This window comes from Mustelus asterias, chromosome 16 (genome assembly GCF_964213995.1).
Source record: "Mustelus asterias chromosome 16, sMusAst1.hap1.1, whole genome shotgun sequence".
NCBI lineage: Eukaryota > Metazoa > Chordata > Chondrichthyes > Carcharhiniformes > Triakidae > Mustelus > Mustelus asterias.
The window spans coordinates 21,543,178-21,559,512 of NC_135816.1; the positions used below are offsets into that span (position 1 = coordinate 21,543,178).

At 44.7% G+C, this 16,335-nt stretch overlaps 1 protein-coding gene across 1 annotated transcript in view; it reads left to right on the top strand.

Annotated features, from left to right (window-relative positions):
- The window catches only part of LOC144505046 (teneurin-2-like), a 2,673,959-nt gene that overhangs the window by 1,038,438 nt on the left and 1,619,186 nt on the right, over nucleotides 1-16,335 (top strand). Inside the window, exon 9 of the mRNA XM_078230751.1 lies at nucleotides 9,550-9,685. The gene's annotated coding sequence lies outside the window, so the exon portion shown is untranslated. The remainder of the gene's footprint in view (nucleotides 1-9,549; nucleotides 9,686-16,335) is intronic.

Consider the following 16,335-nt stretch of genomic DNA (forward strand, 5'->3'; position numbering starts at 1 on the left):
AATCAGAGGCTCCAGGACCAGCATTGGGCAGAAAAGAAAGCCCCCCACAGACCTCAGTGATCATCCCAGAGGGGTTTGCGTTGTGTCCCAGAGAGCACATTCCCCCTCACCCCCCCCCCCCCAATTTATACTTACCTGTCTGAGGGTGCTTCTTTACTGAGGCGGCCCAATGTTGCAAACCTGCCTCAACAGCAGCCAAGCCTTCCAGGGGCTTTGCAGATGCTTCAGAATTGCAGGCCCTTTGGTAGCATTGAGGAAATTACCCAGAATCTTTCGTTTGATGGTGGGCCCGGGTGTGTTGAATTAAGAGGTTGTCTGTATAAAAAAATCGCCAAACGGATGCCCCGCTTGGTAAGTGTGGGCTCGGCTCTGGGACCAATTCTTTAGCCAGATGTCAGACTCTCAAAGGCTGCAATGGGGTTAAGCCCGAGTGGAGTCACCGCCCCAAACATTGTTAGGTTTTTTTCCAGATATCAGCCACAGTGAAATTCTATCCTCAGAAACATAGTAAATAGAAGCAGGATTAGGCCATTTGGCCCTTTTCGAGCCTGCTGCATCATTCATTTTGATCATGGCTGATGAAAAATTCAATATCCTGATCCCGTCTTCCCCTTCATATTCTTGATCCCTTTAGCCCCAAGAGCTCGATCTAATTTCTTCTCGAAATCACACAACATTTTGGCCTCAACTACTTTCTGTGGAAGTGAATTCCACACATTCACCACTCCCTGGGTGAAGAAATTTCTCCTCACCTCAGTCCCACAAGGGTTACCCCTTATCCTCAAACTATGAGCCCTAGTTCTGTTATTGACCATCACTGGTGATTCTGCTACAGATTGTGTGCAAGCGTCCCCATTACAAATTTGACCCATTTACAGTTGCCAACTCTGAGTAGATTCATTCAGGTTTTAACACATGATTTTCCATCTCCACAGCACCATCCAATCAAATAGTCATTTTTTTTATCTCCAATCTCCAATATTTTTATAAGCTCTTAGTAGTACAGAACTTCAATTTTGCTGAAGAGGGAAATGTGTTGCTGAAAATCTTTGTCTTTTGCTCTGGCTACAATTCCCACTGCTTCAGAAAAGCAGCCAGCATAATTAAGGACCCCACGCGCCCCGGACAGGCTCTCTTCCACCTTCTTCCATCAGGAAAAAGGTACAAAAGTCTGAGGTCATGTACCAACTGACTCAAGAACAGCTTCTTCCCTACTGCCAGCAGATTTTTGAATGGACCTACCTCGCACTAGTTGATCTTTCGCCACAACCTAGCTACGACTGTAACTCTACATTCTGCACTCTCTCCTTTCCTTCTCTATGAACAGTATGCTTTGTCTGTATAGCGCGCAAGAAACGATACTTTTCACTGTATACTAATACATGTGACAACAATAAATCAAATCAAATCAAAAATCATGAGGACAAATGCAAGAATGCCAAATTTTCAAGTGATCACAACCATTTAGACAACAGGAAAAATCCATGCCCTTTCTCCTATAGTGTTAATGATTATGATTGTTTGAAAGTTTGGCATTCTGGCATTTTTCCAAATGAGTGCAGGATGAAAAACTTCGCCAACATGTCCCCTCTTTTCAGCAATGTATTTACAAGTAATGGAAAAAGCATTCAAAGAAATTTTAAAAAAAAATACACCAGACTTTATTTTGAATGCTGCCATGGTTTCTCTCCAGGATTGCTTGCTGCAGGCTCCTGGAGATTAATCTTTAATTCCTGCAAACTCCAGGGTAATTCTGGAGGCTTGACAACATCAGACCGCTAAGATCCTCAGGGTGAATAGAAATGGGGTCTGGCTGGATGCTGAAAAACCGATTGATGCACAAAGAACTTGGTTTGAAGCTGTGAAGGATTGCCAGCCAACGCTGGCGGAATTGTGTTGCTGAACGGGTCACCACCTCCAGGAGATGGGGAGATGGGAAAAAAAAATCATACACAATTTTAAACATCTCACAACTGGACAATCTTTATCGTGTTAAAAAATCTTTATCTTGCACGTTAAAAAAGAAAATGGATTCAATTGCTCGCCTCATTCCAATTCTCTTGAGAGGAGATACAACTAAAATGTATTTTATTGCTACTGCAAGAATATTATATTTCTGAGTCTTGAAAGTCTCAGAACCAATGAGCAGGTACTTCTGGTCACACACACCGTGGGTACAGAAATTCCTGCCTGAAGTCAATGGACCTTTTGCTGGTCCCTCACACTTTCCGTCCCGCCCTCAATAATTCCCCTGTTGGGTGGGGCAGGAAAATCCCACCCCATATTGCTGGAACAGAGGTTAATCACCAAAAGTGGTATTCCTGAGAAAATTAACCATCAGGCTAAAAGGGAGGCTAATGACTGCATTCCCTTCAGAAATTCAGCCACCTCTTTGCGACAGAGCATCAGGGGTTCACACCTGGGAAATAGCAGGAAACCCTCTTGGGATGGCTCCCTGATGCTGTCCCAGCACCAACTCGGAGCAGGCTGACAGGAAAATCAGCGACTGACTCCACAGAAGCAGGCAACCCGTAGCTCCAAATAAGGGCCCAATCAAGGACAGTTGTTCCATGCCCAATGGCCTTTACCAGCATTGGAATTCGCCCCTACTCCCTCCGCAACTGAGACTGGAACCCATTAACCATACGAAGTCGGCCTCCTGGCAGCAGATCAGAGGGGCCATCAGCGACTCCTCTCGAATTCTCGATGAAGTCCTCTCAGTGGTTAGCACTGCTGGCTCACAGTGCCAGGGACCCGGGTTCGATTCCCGGCTCGGGCCACTGTCTGTGTGGAGTTTGCAGATTCTCCCCATGTTTGCGTGGGTTTCCTCCTCTGTGCAGACTCGATGGGCCGAATGGCCTCCTTCTGCATTGTAGGGTTTATATGATTCTATGACTATGCAGCAAGTCTGAAACGGCTGCAGCTGTGGTTACAATCACTCCAATGGAGGGATTCTCAGGCTGGTGACCCTAACACCTCTGGGCCTTCTTTGCTGCAGGTTTTCAGCAGGCATCCATTTTCAGGCACTCACTCCTTCACCAAGTGCCCACCTCTCCCAGTGGGGCGGCTGGCTAACCAATGTCGTGGGCCCTCTTGTTGAGCCACCTGCATTGCCATCCCGCCCGCTATCCTTAATTGGTCAGCAAACAAGGAGGCATCCAATTAGGAGGCTGCCTCATGTGGGTGGTTGAATCTGGTTCAACATTTTGATGGAATCATTCAGTTACGTTTTGCGCTGTAGGACTGATTCTTGGAATAGTTACCAAATCATTTCAGCATGATAATTGCCAAATCGTTACTTTGTAACTGTCTAATCATAAGGCTATTAGGCTTGACCCATAGAGAACAAACACCAGCAGTCCCTTTAGTGAGCTATAAAACCCGGTGTTAAGACAACTAAGTAATGAGTGAAATGGTGTTTTTGGAATCCCTTGAGTATTAATATCATTTTATTGATTTTGTGAGAATTTATGACTGATGTTCAGAAAAAGCATGAAGTCTTACCTGACCAGGAGAAAATCGTACCGTGCTGCTCCACTTGATCTGCTGTCAGTAAAACTGAAAATAAAGCGATCAGCTTCTTTGTTGAAATATTATTTGGACACTTTTGTGTTGTGATTAATGAGAACTGATGTCTGGGGTACTGGGGTGGCTTAACAATTTTGTGGGCCACTGTAGTTTGAAAAGGCAGGTCAGTCTTTCATTGATATCGCGTCTTTCGCAACCTCATAATGTCCCAAAGCACCTTTGTGGCCAAAGAAGCACACTTCAGAAGTGTTGTCACTGTTGGAATGCGGGCATCACGGCAGCTAATTTTCCACATGGCGCACTTCTGCAATGAGATGTGACAAGAGCAGTGATGTTGGTTGAGAGATAAATATTGACCAGGGCACCCTGGCAAACTTCCCTTCTCTCCTTTAAAATAGTGCGCTGTGATCTTTTACATTCCAGTGGGTATGTACCAGGCCCCCGGTTTAACGCCTCATCCAAAAATTCCTGGAAGAAGGGGAGAACCAGGCAGTGTGCGGTGCGCAGTGGGGAACAGTCGATTGGAATGGAATGGAAAATTAATCATTAATCACCGGCACGGTGGCACAATGGTTAGAATTGTTGCCTGACAGCACCAAGGACCCAGGTTCGATTCCTGGCTTGGGTCACTGTCTGTGGGGAGTCTGCACATTCTCCCCGTGTCTGCGTGGGTTTCCTCCGGATGCTCCTGTTTCCTCCCACAGTCCAAAAGACATGCTGGTTAGATGCATTGGCCATACTAAATTCTTCCTCCGTGTACCCGAACAGGTGCTAGAGTGTGGCCACTAGGGGATTTTCGCAGTAACTTCGCTGCAGTGTTAATGTAAGCCTACTTGTGACATTAATAAAATAAACTTTGCGCCTGTTTGAGAGATTGAAAGAGATGCTGATCGGAATCTTACCACTGTTCATGCCGGCGGGATATTCTAATCCCACCGCAGTGAATGGAGATTTGGGTGGCTGTTAAATACTCCAACCTCGCTTCAGCGGGAACGTGGTGTGAACCGATGGTAAGATCACGCCCGATGTGGGTTTGGAGGCCTAATGAAGAAAGAAAAGAAAGTCCTCAATTCAGCCATTCTCAACAAATGACTCATAACATCCTATCAACAACAAATTCAGAAAAAAATTATGCTGTGGTGGGATTTTAAAGAAAATCCTCACTTTCTCACTAAGCTTTCTAAACATGGTATGTGGGTGATACTGTTCCTTTCATACAGCTCCAGCATTTCAAAGAGTTTGATATGACTGTGACTCAAGTCATTGATGCATGCATCTTCCAGTGTGTCTGAAAGTAGGAAGCAGGCGTGAGACATGGGGTGGCGATAGTGTGTGAGGTGATTGCATGAGCAGCTCAAATGGAAAAGAACAATGCAAAGTTTTAAGTTTATTTTATGAGCGTCGCAAGTAAGTTTACATTAACACTGCCATAAAGTTGGTGTGAAAATCCTCGAGTCACCACACTTTGGCACCTGTTCGGGTACACTGAGGGAGAATTTAGCATGGCCAATGCATCTAACCAGCGCGTCTTTCAGACTGTGGGAGGAGTGCGGAGCACCCGGAGGAAACCCATGCAGATATGGGAAGAACGTGCAGACTCCACACAGACAATTACCCGAGGCTGGAATTGAACTTGGGTCCCTGGCGCTGTGAGGCAGCAGTGCTAACCACTGTAAAGCATGCGAGAGAAAGGAAAAGCTCTCAAAATGAATGTGCCAATAATATGCAAAGCTGAATCTGTATTTGTTTGCTTTTTGAAAACTGCTTGATCATGTGCCCGTCGCTGGCTTTCTATTTGGCCCATTCACCCATCATGGTGGGTGAAGTGTTCTTGCTCATCCAGTTTGTTTCAAATAGCTGCTGGGAGACACTTGATGCCTCTTTCTGTGGTTTGATACACCCTCTTCCCTTCAGGCTTTCTGGTGCTTCAATCCACTTCCCCCGCAGTTGCAAGCATTCGATGGTAGCTCTGCAAGAGCGCTGTCATGTCTCACAACTTCACAGCAGATCATGTTTTGTTTTCCTTGTTGCACTGTTGATGAGGTTTATTGTCACTTAAAAAGAAGAAAGGAAAGATTCACATTCATATTGCGCCTTTCATGGCATCAGCGCATCCCAAACAATTTCACATTCTCTAAAGCATTTTGAAATGTAGCCGCTGTTTATTTTTATTCATTTTCAGTGGGCATCACTTGCAAGGCCAGAATATTGACCTTTCCTGCTTGCCTTTCAGAAGGTGGCGGTGAGCTGCCTCCTTGAATCGCTGTGGTTCCTGTGTTGTAGGTACACCCACAGTGCTATTAGGGAGGGAGTTCAGGATTTTGGTCCAGCGACAGTGAAGGAACAATGATATATTTCCAAGTCAGGATGGTGAGTGGCTTGGAGGGGAATTTCCATGAGGTGGTGCTCCTATGTGTCTGCTTCCCTTGTACTTCTAGATGGTAGTGGTTGTGGGTTTGGAAGGTGCTGTCTAAGGAACTTTGGTGAGTTCCTGTGGTGCATCTTGTATGTGGTACACATGGCTATGGTGGATGAGATGTCAATCAGATGGGCAAATTTTGTCCTGGATGGTGTAGAGCTTCTTGAGTGTTGTTGGAGTTGCACTCATTCAGGCAAATGGAGAATATTCCATTACACTCCTGACTTATGTCTTGCAGATGGTGGACAGGTCAGGGGGTGAGTTATTTGCTGCAGAATCCCAGCCTCTGACCTGCTTTTGTAGCCACAGTATTTATATGACTGATCCAGTTCATTTTGGTCAATGGTAATGTCCAGGATATTGATAGTGTGGGATTCAGTGATGATAATGCCATTGAAAGTCAAGGGGCTAGATTTTCTCTTTTTGGAGATAGTCATTGCCTGGCACTTGTGTGGCACAAATATCACCTGCCACTTTCAGCCCAAGCCTGGATATTGTTCAGGTCTTGCTGGATTTGGACATTGATGGTTTCAGTATCTGATGATGCTGAAGAGTGTTGAACATTGTACAATCACCAGTGAACATCCCCACTTTGACCTTATGATGGAAGGAAAGTCATCGATGAAGCAGCTGAAGATGGTTGGGCCTCGGATACTACTCCCTGGAACGGAGGTGATTGACCTCCAACCACCCCAACCATCTTCATTTGTGCCAAGTATGACTCCAACCAGTGGAGACTTTTCCCCCTGATTCCCATTGACTCCAGTTTTGCTCGGGCTCCTCCATGACACACTTCATCAAATGCAGCCTTGCTTTCAAAGATAGTCACTCTCCCCTCATATGTGGAGTTCAGCTCTTTTGAAACCTATGCTATATTGCGGTCAAAAGCTGAATGGCCTTGGTGGAACCCAAACTTAGTTTCAGTGAGCAGGTTATTGCTAAGCAAGTGCCGCTTGATAGCATTATTAATGACCCATTCCACTACTGAGTCTGCACTGACCACAATCCCACCCAGGCCCTATCCCTATAATCCCATGCATTAACCCTAGCTAGTCCTCCTGACATAAAGGGGCAATTTAGCATGGCCAATCCACCTAACCCACACATCTTTGGACTGTGGGAGGAAACTGGAGCACCCGGAGGAAACCCACGCAGACACGGGGAGAACGTGCAAACTCCATACAGATGGTGACCCAAGCTGGGAATTGAACCCAGGTCCCTGGCGCTGTGAGGCAGCAGTGCTAACCACTGTGCCACATCTCCACATAGATGCCAGTGTTGTAGCTGGACTGGAATATCTTGGCTAGGGGCGCAGCAACTTCTGAAGCATAAGCTTCAGAACTAATGCTTGAATATTGTCGGGGCCTCATAGCCTTTTGGGTATCCAGTGCTTTCCGCTGTGGAGTGGACTGAATGAAACAAATTGGCTGAGGACTGGCATCTATGATGCTGGGAACCTCCAAGGGAAGTCGAGATGGAACATCCACTCGGCACTTTTGGCTGAAGGTTGTTGCGAATGCTTCAGTCTTGTGTTTTGTATTGATGTGCTGGGCTCCTGCATCATTGAGAATGGCAACATTTGTGGAGCCTACTCGCCCAATGAGTTGTTTAATTGTCCACCACCTTTAGTGATTGGATGTGGCAGGACTACAGAGGTTGGATCAGATCTGTTCCTTGTAGAGTTGCTTAGCTGTGTCCATTATTTGCTGGGCAGGATTCTCCAGCCGCACTCACCCCAGGATTGGAAAATCCTGCCTGAGGTCAATGGACCTTTGCATGGTTCTGTCCCGCTCGCTACGATTCCCATGGCAGGTGGGACAGGAAAATTCCACCCGCTATTTCTGCTGTTGGCACGCAAATAATCCTGTGTTGTAGCTTCATCAGATTGAAACCTCATGTTTAGGTATGTCTGGTGTTGATCCTGGTATGCCCTCCTGCACACTTCATTGAACCAGGGTTGATCTCCTGGCTTGGTGATAATTGCAGAGTGGGGAATATTCTGAGGCATGAGGTTACAGGTTGTGGTTGAGTACAATTCTGCTGCTGCTGATGGATCACAGCACCTCATGGATGTCCAGTCTTGAGTTGCTGGATCGGTTCAAAATCTATCCATGGGCTCATCGAGTCTGCACTGACTCTCCAAAAGATCATCCCACCCAAACCCTGCCCTCCATTATATCCCCTTAACCCCGTGCAGTTACCATGGCTAATCCACTTAGCCTAGCTTTCAACGCTAAGGGGCAATTTAACATGACCAATGCACCTAACCTGCACATCTTTGCACTGTGGGAGGAAACCGGAGCATCCAGAGGAAACTCATGAAAACATACAGGGCGAGATTCTCTGACCTCCCAGTCACATGTTTCCCACTGGCAGGAGGTTTGCTAGCAGTTGGATTCTCTGGTCCCACAGCTGTAAATGGGAATTCCCATTGATGTCACTCCACTCCGGCAGGAAACCCGCGGGCGAGGGTGCATTGCCGGTGGGACCGGAGAATCCCACCAATATGAACGGCTGGAGAATTCCGGCCACAGTTTTAAAGAACCACAAAATCTGAATCACTGAATAACCAATGCAAGGTGGCCACTCTGGGAGGAATTTGGAACTCAACCACAAGACAGCAGTAAACAGATAACAAACATACAACAGTGTCTCCCTTTCCTTTCAGCAAGGTTATATGGTTGAGATACAAAGAAGTCAGTTGTGTCTTTGGCAAGGCTTGAAAATTGGGTAAACATATGTGACCAACCTTTTCAAGCTTCATTTTGTCCACCCGGAAATGATGAGGAATGCAAAAGGTGAAGGGGTATTATATTTTTTTTATACATTCGTGGGACATGTGGTGTCGCTGGCTAGCCAGCATTTTTTGCCCATCCCGAGTCGCTCCTGAACTGAGTCGCTTGCTAGGCCATTTCAGAGGATATTCAAGAGTCAACCACATTGCTGTTGATCTGGAGTCATATATAGGCCAGACTAGGTAAGGATGGCAGATTTCCTTCCCTAAAGGGCATTAGTGAACCAGATGAGTTTTTACAACAATGGTTTCATGGTCGAACGGTAGATTCTTAATTCCAGATTTTTTTATATTGACTTCAATTTCCACCATCTGTCGTGGCGGGATTCGAACCCGGGGTCCCCAGAACCTTAACTCAGTTTCTGGATTAATCACCTAGCGATTATATCACTAGGCCATCGTCTCCTCAATGTGCTACTGTAATATTTCCAAATGGTCACGCCAAGCAGAAAATTTGGTTTTAGAGTTAAATAGAAGATTAAAAAGCTATGACTGCAACACAACATTCTGCAGCCTCTCGTTTCCTTCTCTATGAATGGTATGTTTTGTCTGTATAGTGCGCAAGAAACAAAACTTTCCACTGTATAGTAATACATGTGACAATAATAAATCAAATCAATCAAATAAAACAATAATATTTTACTGCAGAGTCCATCAGAGCACTTCCAAGGAAAGCAAAAGGAGCAAATACATTTTCATTGTGTATGTTTTGAGTATCTTTGTATCATTTCTTGATGTTGTGTTGCAGAAAGTCTAGTTGCATTTTAGGCCTATTCTCTTAGTCACCTTGTCTCTTCATATGTTACAGGTCAATTGATTTAAGATCAATGAAAGAAGGAAAGAAGAAGGCTGTGACGATCGAAGGTTGACCATTTTCCATGACGTTTCATGCATGAAGGGATATCCATCTTGCTTTCAGTGCTGAAGGACGAACACGCCCACAGGTAATGATGACCTGCCTTAAATTAACCAAGTGTATGTCTCATTGTTGATTGAGCGTGGAGAGCTGTTTGAAGAAATTGGTAGTTGTGCTGCCTTGCTACAGGCTACTGCGTAAATTTTCAACCTTGATGGGATAAATGTTGTATTTTTGTTGGAAGTTAGTTGTTTCACCGAGAGTCTAGCTTGTGTTGCTCAACATTGCTGTAGGACCTGTGCTCATTGTCATTTTGAAGGCATGTGTTAGTTCAAGAATGGGTGCCGTCTGTAGATATTGAATCGAGTTACTGCCATAATGCCACTTTAAAAACAAAACCATCATTTTTCTTGGCAACAAACCAATCAACAATAAATATAAAGGACTTGACCTCAACTTTACACATGTTCTTCATCTGCATTTGTTGCTGCTAATTACATCTTAATGCTTATTCTTCTGTATTAGAATGTGGTTTTATAATGAGGGTTTCTGTCATGTGAAATGATTTCATTTTGCAGAAGCTGCACTGTTTGAAGAAAGGAAGTGTCATGCTGCTTGATAATACTGACAAAGTTGGACAGTTAATGTGGTCCATTAAGTATTGTGCCACTGGCATTGCACAGATGCAACTTGTGCCTGCGTGTCAATGGCTAACCAGTTGGGTGATGCAAGATTAGTTCATGCGCATCATTGTACTCGTGCTCAGGGTGTGTCCCTCCAGGAAAACCAGAGCTGCTTTATGAGGTGCCAGAGCCAATGAAGAACCACCAGCAATCCTTTGTGAATTGTGCACTTTCCTTCAATGAGGGCAAACAAGTATTGCTATACTTGCCAACTGGCCAAAATAATTGTGGAAGGCATGGGGACACTTAGGGGGAAGTGTCTAAATTATTCTCCTTCAGAACCTGCGCTCATAATGCACTTTCAGTTTTACATAGGGGCTGAGCATGCTTTAGAGGGTAGTTTGCAGTTGGGATCTGAATGTGGTGAGACACCTGACATGAGTGCCTTAGAGCTAGGACAGAGAAAGCATGGTAACACAGGTGCTAGCTTGCTGGATGGCATGGATGTACACACATACTGTTGCAGAACACTCAGAAGATGGCTGAGGAGTAGGCACAATGAAATACTTGCTGCATTGTTACTCCTCTGCGCAAAATTAAGGAAAATAGAAGAGTTTGTCACCAACTTGGCAGAGGGCTATGCAAAGAGCTTGGAGCCAATGTGATGTGGAAATGGTGGTAACTTCCATTGGGACACTAGTGGACCAAAAGGTGATGCAATGTGTGTCAGTTGATGCCTCAGCTTCCATTGCAGCACAAGCAGAAGCCACCAAACGCTTGGAGTTGCAGTGAAAGTTCAGACTCCTGGAGTATAGGATCTACTTGTTACCACAGAAGCTCAGGCTGCTCTTGTGCAAGTTCAGCTTTACTTCCATACAAGTTCAGACTATTGCCAATGCCGCAGCAGATGCCAGTCTCCAAAGAGGCTTGCAGGGAATTTCCAATCAGTTCTCCAACAAGTTACTGTAGAGTTGCTGAGGCACTGCCCCAGGGAGTGACAGTGGCTTGGGTGGAGCATGAACCTGCTGGCCTCTCTCAGGATGGCAGCTTTTGTGCACTCACCAGAGCCCTTGTTATTGCTTGTCGGCCAGTGAGACCAGACTGCTGCTGTCCATGTTAATTTGGCATCCTATGAAGCTAGGCTTTCTTGGCTCACAGCTGCTTGAAATTGTTCTTGAGGCAGGGAGGGAGCTGTGGAGACGGGGTTGGCGATCGCAGCAGAGGCGTTGAAAGGCTGCAATCACCTAAGAGGAAGCTGATGGCTCTCTTCAGTTGCAGCGGGTTGAGGGCGAGGAGGGGAGCATTGCCACTGTTTGTGGTCGACAAGGAGGGACAAGGAAATTCTTGCCTTTGTTTTACTGCCAGCTGTCATGATAATGTGGTAAGGTGCTAATTGCCAGGCTGATCAGGTCCCAAAGGGAAACCTGGACAAGCTATCACAACAATTCAAAATTTGTATTGTATATGAAAAGGTATGTGCACTGAAGTCAGGAGTAAGAAATTCTAAACCACTTTAGGAGCTTTCAACATTTAAATTAAAACATTTATTAACAAAAGTAAAGAAAAATTAAACACAGTTCATAGTTACACCATTAAATTTGGTCTTACAACATTGTGCAAAAGATTTCTACTTAGCTACACTTAAAAATAAACACCCTTTCGCAGGAAATAGTCCCTATAGATTCTAGAAATTCCAATAACATTACCACAAGGCACCCACTGCTTTTATAGGGGAGGTATTTCACATCTCTCTCTCACTTGACAATGGAAATCCAAAGCTTGTAGCAAAACCTTGCTTTCTGGAACAAACACACACTTCTTTGGGGGTGATTAGAGGCTGCTTATTACACAAACCTGTCCAAATGCAGCACTCAAAATGTCACCCCCATCTCTTCTCTAAGATGCTTTGCAATCTTTCCATAAATATGTTCTTTCTCTTTCATCTGTAAACCCATTTTTCTTAATTTTGGAAGTTACCCTTCCTGGAATATAAAATCTTTCATGTGTGTTTGTGGCCATTACTTTCAGGTAAAATAAACTTGACAACATTGTTTTATCAATTTATGATCTTTGCCAGTTTTAACCCTTCCTTTGAAATTCAATAAGTACACACAAACAATCCATTATCTCCTCATGCAAATTTGCATTCATGTTGTTTACCTATCGCATCTTAGCTTTGCTTCTCTTCAAAATGCCTGCTTTACATCTTTGATGATTTAAACCTTGCTGTCTGACTGTCTTCAGTTCAATTAACTTAGACATACATATAAGACCCTGGTCAGACCACACTTAGAGTACTGTGCTCAGTTCTGGTCGCCTCATTACAGGAAGGATGTGGAAGCCATAGAAAGGGTGCAGAGGAGATTTACAAGGATGTTGCCTGGGTTGGGGAGCATGCCTTATGAGGATAGGTTGAGTGAGCTCGGCCTTTTCTCCTTGGAGAGACGAAGGATGAGGGGTGACCTGATAGAGGTGTATAAGATGTTGAGAGGTATTGATCGAGTGGATAGTCAGAGGCTTTTTCCCAGGGCTGAAATGGTTGCCACAAGAGGACACAGGTTTAAGGTGCTGGGGAGTAGGTACAGAGGAGATGTCAGGGGTAAGTTTTTCACTCAGAGGGTGGTGGGTGCGTGGAATGGGCTGCCAGCAACGGTGGTGGAGGCGGATTCGATAGGGTCTTTTAAGAGACTTTTAGATAAGTACATGGAACTTAGTAAGATAGAGGGTTATAGGTAAGCCTAGTAATCGCCAAGGTAGGGACATGTTCGGCACAACTTTGTGGGCTGAAGGGCCTGTATTGTGCTGTAGTTTTTCTATGTTTCTACACGCACAAATATACACACACACCCCTCACAGGCTGCTTCCCACAGTAATATTAGAAACATTGTTATTTCTTTATACGGGTTTTCCAAGCCCTGGGAATTCCAGGCAGCAATATTTAAATGTAAATCAACCCTCCAATTGAATTGTGTGAGTTTGATTGGAGTATATTAATAAGGGACCATGCCTCTCAAGCAGGACACTATAAAGGCATGCCACTCACCAATGTAAAAGCAGCAAGAAGCACATATCTTCTCCTGTCTGTTGCACGAGAGTTAATATCAAGGACATAGACTTTGAGGGAATAAATTCTTTTTGGGTTTCTTGAGCTAGTTAAGGAACAGAAGACCAGAGAACATCAACAGAAAATAAGAAACCAGTGTTAGATTAGATTGGCTTCAAATGGAAGCTGGATGAGTTCTTCTGACATCCCAAGTTATAGAAAGTGGGTGGATTAACTGGAACTCATCACATTGGTCATTATGATGTCCAGGAGTTCACTTGATTGCTTTCAGGGGATGAGATGAGCTTCCTAGAGTGTTTCCCTAAATTGGCACCGAGTTTTTTAATCTCTCATTTTCTATTTTATATCTGTTCCCGGAGACAGCATGACAGGAGGTGGGGGTTTTTGATGATGATGTATGTGGGTCACGTATATCCGAATGGACAGCTCTTCTTGTGTGTTTGCACAACACCACTTTGTCGCATACCTTTTCACTACTTTCCCTGGCACGTTCTCCCTTCTGAACGATGCTTCATCCCTAACTGGTTTCTTAAATCTGTGCTGCCGTAATTTAGTTTGGCACAAAACCCAAACTCTACACAGTCTGTTAAACTGCAGCAGATTTATCCTCTGCTGTTATTCCCTTTCTGTACCTGTCCTTTTTATGTTCACTCAACCATTGGTCATTGTTTAAATTACCTACCGCAAATTCCATTTATTGCTGATGCTGTAAATGCTTTGTCGAGTTGGGCTAGGTCTTTGGGATGGTTCAGCAAATTCTGGCATTTAAATTAAACCAATGTGAAGCAAATGTATCCAATAAAATACGGGTTATGTAACCATGTCTCCCTGTATAAGTAATTCCCTGACAACCTGTTTCACTGGTAATCCTGTGAGTGGTGTAACTGTACAAACTGTTCCCCTATAGCAAGGTGGCATCAGCGCCAAATCCAGGGATTTCGAATACACAATCTTGATCCCAAAGAAGGTCCAAGCATCCAAAATAGGCTTCTGTTATATTCATGGTGGAGGAAGTGGGGGCGGCACGGTGGCACAACGTTTAGCACAGCTGCCCCACAGCGCCAGGGACCCGGGTTCGATTCCCGGCTTGGGTGGCTGTCTGTGTGGAGTCTGCACATTCTCCCCATGTCTGCGTGGGTTTGCTCCGGGTGCTCCAGTTTCCTCCCACAGTCCGAAAAACGTGCTGGTTCGGTGCAATGGCCACACTAAATTTTCCCTCAGTGTACCCGAACAGGTGCCAGGAGTGTGGCGACTCGGGGATTTTCATAGTAACTTCATTCCACTGTTAATGAAAGCCTATTTATGACACTAATAAATAAAACCAAAAACTAAGTAATTTCAGTGTCACAGAGGTGAGCAATTTTCTGGGATTTAGCAGAATACCGAAGTGTTAAACCTCCAGAAGATGATTACTGACCAATTAAGAAATTGGTCTTCCTCTTTGTCAACCAGCATCAAGGGGATGTAATTGGGCTACACCAGCAACACAAAGCAGCCTCATGGAGAATCAGCAACCAGTTACTCATTACACCTTTTTTTTATTGTCCTTCGACCTCGAAAATATTGTCAAGATTTTGCAAATAAAAGTCAAGTTAAGGTTAAAGTTCATTTACTAGTGTCACAAGTAGGCTTACATTAACACTGTTACTGTGAAAATCTCCTAGTCGCCACACTCCGGCGCCTGTTCGGGTACACTGAGGGAGAATTTAGCATGGCCAATGCACCTAACCAACACGTCTTTCAGACTGTGCGAGGAAATTGGAGCAGCCAGAGGAAACCCACGCAGACATGCAGACTCCGTATGGACAGTGACCCAAGCCGGAATCGAACCAGGGTTCCTAGCGCTGTGAGGCAGCAGTGCTAACCACTGTGCCACCATGAGTGAGAGTAGGAAGTCGGCATCCAAATGATCATTCTGTGAACTTCGATGAAAAGAACACTGAGGGCGGTGAAAATGTTGGCTGCAGATTCACATCTGGGCCATTACAAGCATAGGCCAATTTCAGCCGCTCAGCATTTTACCATGTGATATTCTAAGGAGGAAAGGCATCATCATTAAGTTGAAAGTGTGTGGGAAAAATAAAAACTTATCCTCCCTTTTCCCTTATATTAATGCGATGGGACCGCGTTCTAGGTCATAATGCCGTAGTGTGTAAGGCTTCAGCTGTCTCACCTTGAAGAAGTTTTCTTAAACCATGCAGACAAAAATATTTATTCAGCAGCCTGTACCCAGTTTTCCCATGAATCAGCGAGATTTGTTCGTGTAAAATCAATATCCACCTTTGGTGCACAGCTATCCTGTGTCAAATTATAAATGCTCAACATCAGTTGGGAGAAGCGGGTGGGGGGAAGAGAGGGGGGGGCATTGGAAATTCTGAGGAAAATTAAACCCAAGGGTGTGCAACTGTTGACAGGCAGGTGGAGAATTTCTATTTGAAGACTGAATCATCTATAACTAATTCTAGTTTCTCTCCTCCGATTGCTTCTACCTTCATTTTATCCCCTTTGCTCCACTTGGAGCAGTAAACAACACAGAATGGATTTAATCTGGGATTGCGTTGTGAGCTGCATGCTTGGGTTTGTCTGTTCCACATCAGTCTTTGTGTGATGTAGAATTTTACAAAGACTCGCTTAGGTCTGGTGCAATTGCTTATCGGTTAATTCTTGACTGCTGTGGCCAAAAGAACGGATGTGTGCAACATCTTGGATTTTAGATATTAGACTGTCTGCCATGAGAAGAAAGGGCCAAATTTAGCTTGACTCCTGATGTAAGCCGGTTCACTTGCCGAGGAGAAAAACACAAATGTTTTTCTCAGCAATTGCTCTTGCCAGAAGTTCACTTTTGCACAGTTAGTGACCAGTCCCAGAGCGAGCATGTTGGCCTGAATTTTCACTAAGTCGGATTGACTTGACAGCCCTTTAAAGATGGCAGGTGTGCCCTGATTCCAGGTTTCCCAACCCCATTCCCGGGCTGTCTGATTTTCAGGAGTGCCTTTAAATGGTGTGGACTGATTCCTATCAAAAGCCCGCATCCTGCTTTCCTGACCTAGA